A 6,872-nucleotide genomic window follows, 5' to 3' on the forward strand; every position below is an offset into this window, starting at 1 on the left:
AACTCACAATTAGTAAATTTTAATGTAGAACAAAAAAAGTGTTCGAACACACCCTAAATTGTTCACCCTTGTGTCATTTTTGTTCGACTTTCGAGTTCTCACTGTTCTCATTCGTAATTAAGGTCTCACTTGATCTCTTCACTATATTATATATAATACACACACACACACACACACATATATATATATATATATATATATATAGACACACACACACACACACACACACACACACACACACATATATATATATATATATATATATATATATATATATATATATATATATATGTCATAAATTCTGTTGCTTATTTGTCATCAGCTTACTAACCAGTGATTAGGTGGATTTGTTAGACTTGATCTTAATTAAGAAAAAAACACAGGGGTCAAGCACTGAGTACAACCACAAATGATATAAGATTATATAGCTCGGAAAAATATTTTTTTAAGTATAAATTAAATTAATGACAAAATTGTTGAAATGGTCCCTGTGGTTTGTACCAAAATGCTGGTTTAGTCCCTGTAGGTTTTTTGACGTATTTCGTCCTTGTGGTATGTCAATGTTGCTGATTTAGTCCCTATTTCTGACGGACGTTAAAAATTTCCGTTATCTCCATCACATGCCTCGCACATGAGGGTAAAAACCTCCTTTTATCTTTTCCTTTAAACAAAATTGCTGATATGGTCCCTGTGGTTTGTCAAAGAAACTTCATCACCTATCTTCATCTTCCCCAAATCATAAACCCTAATCAATATCAAATTCATAACAAATTACAAAACTCAACGTTTGAATTAAATCCCTTTCATTAATCGATAACAGTTAAAGAAACAAAGAAGGAACAAACTAAAACCTATTTTTTGTTATTGATGCTCATAACAGTTTCATCATTTTGATTTGTCATTATAGTAACCTAATATTCTTACATATCTTATTAGTACCACCTTCAAGGGAATTTGACTTACTTAAAGATCTTTTGTGCATATTTGATTAATGTTCTTATTTAAAAAAAAAATGAAGCTCCATCACTTATTAAATCCAACCCTTTTATTGAAGCCTTAAACAACCGCAGCTATGAGCTAAAAAAAACACATCAGCAATGGTCCCTTCATCACATAAATTCATCGAATCTATATGGATAATCAAAGCTAATGGATAATCACAAACTAATGTCACCTTCACTTCTTTATTCCACTACAGAATTAAGTGATATACATCCACTAATTATAGCGTCATACTTCGTAATTATTTATTGTAAGATTAATGCGCAAGGTACAACATATAACTATATGGCTAAATTCATTTGAGCCTTCGGGGTCACACATATATACACCTAGATGTCAAATAAAATTTATATATATGAAGTATATATATTACTCAAGTGACAAAATAAGTTAAAATACTCCGCTTCAAATTAATTGAGTAATTAATTAGTTTTGAATTAATTAATTATGACTAATTAAATGAATAATAAAATTGTTAGACTAAATTAATTAATTCTTTAATTAATTAACAAGTTTTACTTGCTTGGTACGTCCAATATCAAATTGGATTTGGAAAGTAAATATTTGTACGCGTCTTTTTACACACCGACCTTGAGTCGGGTTAAATTAAATCATACTCCGTATAAATGTAAGGTTTTTTTTCCTCTTGATTTAGTCAACGTAAGAAGAAAAAGTGCCAAGAGTTTATTATTCATATTATTTTTTTTGTCTCGCACAAAAACTGAAAACAACATTCGTTTTCATTTGCTTTTTCAATTCGTGGTTATAATACGAAGTTTTCATATTCTGAGTATTATTTATTTATTAATATAACTAGATTATATTAATAAATCACTTGAGTTTGGACTAGTATTCATTGGCGTTGTTTGAAAGTGTAGTGGACTATCCAAAGAGACGGTCATTCCCTTTGATCGTAGGTTTCTCTCCGTTCACCAGTTTCTTCAGTAAAGGCATACCGTTTAACTCCTCTTTTATTTTTATAAACATGACAATTATTATGGTATAACTGGATCTTTTTGGGATAGACTAATAATGTGCATGTTTCATTAAATAATTTATTATTTAATAATTTAAATATTTCATAAAATAATAAAAGATTATTTGTAACGACCGGAAAATTTTTAACCAAATTTAAACTTGATCTTTATATGATTTCGACACGATAAGCAAAGTCTGTAAAGTTGAGTTTTAAAATTTTGGAACTGTTTACATGAATTCAATTGAACCTCGACCAATTTCGACGATTCACGAACAACTAATTTGTAAATAGATATATATAATAATATATGATTTAATTGTTGAAAATAAATATATAAAATAATATCAGTATATTTAATATTATTAATTATAATATATAGATATGCATATAATTATATATATATATATATATATATATATATATATATATATATATATATATATATATATATATATATATATATATATATATATATATATATATATGTATGTATGTATATATATATATATATATTAAAAAAAGAAATATTATATATTGTAATTGTTATAGTCAAGGTTGGAAAATAATAATAATATATAATTATTATTATTTAAAGAGTGTATATATATATATATATATATATATATATATATATATATATATATATAGAATATATATTTTGTGATTTCGAAGTTATTTAAATAATGAAGATAAGGCTCAATTGTCATTCGATAGATAGTAAATGAGTTAAAAAGGAATTTATATGATTTTAAAATAAACGGTGATCCGAAAATGGGTTTTATAAATTATAGGCTTAGTAAAAATGTATTTAGGAGCTATTTATTAAATTTTAAAACTTTTTATATTTTACCTGGGGTTGGGAGTGAATAATTAATATAATTTTTATTTAATAGTTGATGCTCGAATTTTATACCATAATGACCAAAATAAATAAATATAGTTAATTTAAAAATATGAGATTTTCCTGAACACTTTTATCCGCCAATGAATCATCAACCGGATACGAAATGGTATTCCGTGAAAACTGTCGGTAGAATATAAACAAATTAAGTTACGTGATTCAATTATTATTGTGCTTAATTGTACCTGGCACTACTTTTCTTTTTTTGTTTCATTACACCCATTTGATGTAAACTTATACCAGTTTCCTTTCCCTGTTACAATATTACTAATTGATCACATATCATATATCCATATTATATGTGTATATATATAGACATATGTGAGTAATGATAAGAACACCAAATTGCCTTCTCTTCCTCTTCCTAATTCGACAAACTTCATCAAACATAACCATGAAACCCACTTCAACACCGAGCCACCATCGTCTTGTTTTATGTTTTCTGTTACACAATCGATGCAAACACCCATGACCACATCCTAAAAACCTTCGGTTGCTGTAATTACTGCACATGTTGCTTCTGCTCTCGGTTTATTCGAACCCCATTAACATCACCATGAATAAACACTGATATTCGATTAATTGTTGTTTCTGTGGTTCTTTAAATCGAAACCCATAAACATCACCACCACTCGCCACCCTATCTCACTCCTCTCTCTCTCATTTTCTTTTCTCTCTCTTGGACGATGACACTCAAACGCCACCATCGGTTTTTTTTTTCTTCTCCACCATTCCATCATCTTCGACCATCACCCTAATCCACCACCCTTGGCCCATCTTGATAACCATCATTGTGAACCCATTAGAATACCCTGTCACCACCACATAAAATCGTCACTCGTGTAATCGACCAACCCACCATCGATCCCTAAACCTTCCATCTTCCTCGACTTGTCTGCATCTGAAGTAACCCATGTGAGCCCACAACAATAAATCATCATCACCCTCACCGATCGACCAACAAAACCCACATATGTTTTCGCTATTGTTTACACTGCTTGAAAACCTGCAAACATGGAAATGATACGAGTAGAATGATGATGATGACAGAAGACATGATAAATGATGATTATAATAAATGATACGATGAAGATGAAGAAGAATCGAAACCTGCTATACCGTTTCTATTTTGGCTAGAAACTCAACACCACCATCTCACCATAAGATCACCAAAACCACTACCCCGAATCCTGCAAATAAAGATGATAGATGAGTGATATTAACTAGCGATAATAATTATGATGATGGTTATGTGATGATAAAATTATGATAATTATAATGATAATGATAGAAAAGTTAATGATGATGATAGGATAATGGATGATGATGATAAAGTGATGTCATGGGGATGAAGCCGAGTCATGAAGTCCACTTCGGTTCTTTTTTTTTCCAATCAAACACAAACAAAAATTAAAACTCAAATCTCTCATGGGCTTCTAATTGTTAAATGAGTTTTACATTGGGCTTCAAGATATATATTGATATGTTGTACTAGCTGATGTTAAAGCAGAGGGGTACAAAATAGTTATATTTTTGTTGCGAAATACTATTAAATACGATACAATTTTACACAAGTTATTTATTTATTTATAGGGTGGATATACTTAAACCTTGCTACAACACTTATAGGCAGTGTACCTGATCGTACAGTAGTGTAGTTTTTAGTAAGTCCGGTTCGTCCACAGGGAACTAGCCAAGTTTAACGCTATATTTTTAAAACTATATTTGTATATATATATATATATATATATATATATATATATATATATAAGTAGTATTATTATTATAAAAGGGGGTTTTTACCGTTTAATGACCGGTTTGTCGATTTTATGTCTTAAGTCGCAATTAAAACCTAATGTAAAATATTAAATATACAAATGACTTAATTTAAAGTGTAAGTAAACGACGATAATAAAATTGCGATAATTAAAAGTGCGATAAATAAAATGAAAGTAAATAAAAGTTGCGATAATTAAAAAGTACGATAATTAAAAGTGCGATAAATAAAATGACAGTAAATAAAAGTGCGATGAAATAAAGAAATTATGCTTATTTAAAATTTCGTAATCATGATGTTTGACGTATTGATTTTAGTTTATTACCATGGGTTAATTGTCCTTTGTCCTAGATTATTCGATATGTCCATCTGGTTTTTGTCCATAACAGTCCATCAGTCATAAATATAAAGTGCGGGTGTCCTCATCAAATTATCCTTATATCCGAAGTCAAATATTCCAACTAATTGAGGACTTAAACTGTAATAAGGTGTGACGACCCGGAAATTTCCGACCAAATTTAAACCTAATCTTTATATAATTCCGACTTGATAAGTAATGAATTTTAATAAATCTTGAACCTCCGAAAAGAGTTTTACACAAGCTTTTGGTCACCCTTTTATTCCGATGATTCACGAACGTCATAACTTGATTTAATTGTTTAATTGATTAATTATTGTGTATATATGGATTTATATATATTTAACTTGAAAATATGATAATTAAATATCTCATTAAGTATATTAACAAAGTATTTTATATATATATATATATATATATATATATATATATATATATATATATATATATATATTTTCATACTACTAATTTAAAGAGTTTCAAACAATATATATGTTACTATTTAAACGACGTAATTAACTTATGTTAAAATGTATTTACATATAATGTATTACGAGTGTGAATACATCCTTACAAGTATTGAATACACTTTATAATATACATATACATATAAAGGATAGCTATACTCGTATTTCCGTTCAATTTCCTCAAGAATTCTACTCGCATTCATACGGTATTTTTAGCCGTATTATACACAGCTTCTAGAAGTACTTACAATTGGTATATACCAATAAAAATTTTCAATAATGGAATAATATGTCATGCATGACCTAATGGTTTTTAACTTATACTAGATATTTTTCACAAAATGACAAATTACAACTAGTATATAAAGACACCATATTTGATCAAATTTTTACCATTTCATTTTCTAATTTTTACTTCATGTTTACTTACACACACATACTCTCTCTAGTTCTAGTATCCCTTTCTTTGTTCTTCATCTATTTCTAGCAAGTTCAAGCTTCAAAATCAAGGTATTAACCTTGCCTAAATTCTTGTTCAATTCATATGTTTATGGCTATCTATATAAGAATTTATAAACTAGAACATAGTTTAGTTGATTCTAAACTTGTTTGAAAAACTAATCTAATCTTTCTAACTTAACTATAATAACACTTATTTATATGTATTATGATTTATATTAAGTTAATATAAGAACTTATAACTTGTACATATGAAGAACACCTTGAAACTTAACATATATCCTTTAAACTCCATTCGGTAAAAAGTGGGTTGTTTTGGGTTGGGAATTAAAAACCTATCTTACACTTTGAGTTCGAGGCTAAGACTTTGGAAATATCTTAATATATGTAAATAAAACTTTCAGTATTTTTTTCATGATTTTAGACAAATTAGAAGTATTTTATCAAAAATCATATATTGGGTGGATGCCGGGATTTTTCCAAATCTATCCACCGACACAAAAGAGGGTAAAGCTCTAAAAATTACTACTTGTGATGAACTTTTAGAATTGGTTTTGTAAAATTAACTTCTTAAGGAATCCATAGCAATTTTATTCACTTTAAACGGAGTTGTAATGAATATTTGGCGAGCAAAACAAAATCTGCTAAAATTAAAGTTGTATGGACGAAATTTATATTATAAAAACTATATTAACCATATCCTTGTTAACTTTTCCTATATCCTATATATATTTGGACATGTTATCAGTAGTATAACAAAATATTATAATCTTGGTTAATTCTGTGATTGTATATATGTATAATAATATTCTTGGTACATCCTAACACAATAAGTATACAATACGTTTTGATAAATCCTAAAACAATACGTACACAATACGTCTTAGTTAATTCTAAGACAATACGTATACAATACGTCTCTGAGTTGA

Source organism: Rutidosis leptorrhynchoides, chromosome 7 (genome assembly GCF_046630445.1).
Source record: "Rutidosis leptorrhynchoides isolate AG116_Rl617_1_P2 chromosome 7, CSIRO_AGI_Rlap_v1, whole genome shotgun sequence".
Taxonomy (NCBI): domain Eukaryota; kingdom Viridiplantae; phylum Streptophyta; class Magnoliopsida; order Asterales; family Asteraceae; genus Rutidosis; species Rutidosis leptorrhynchoides.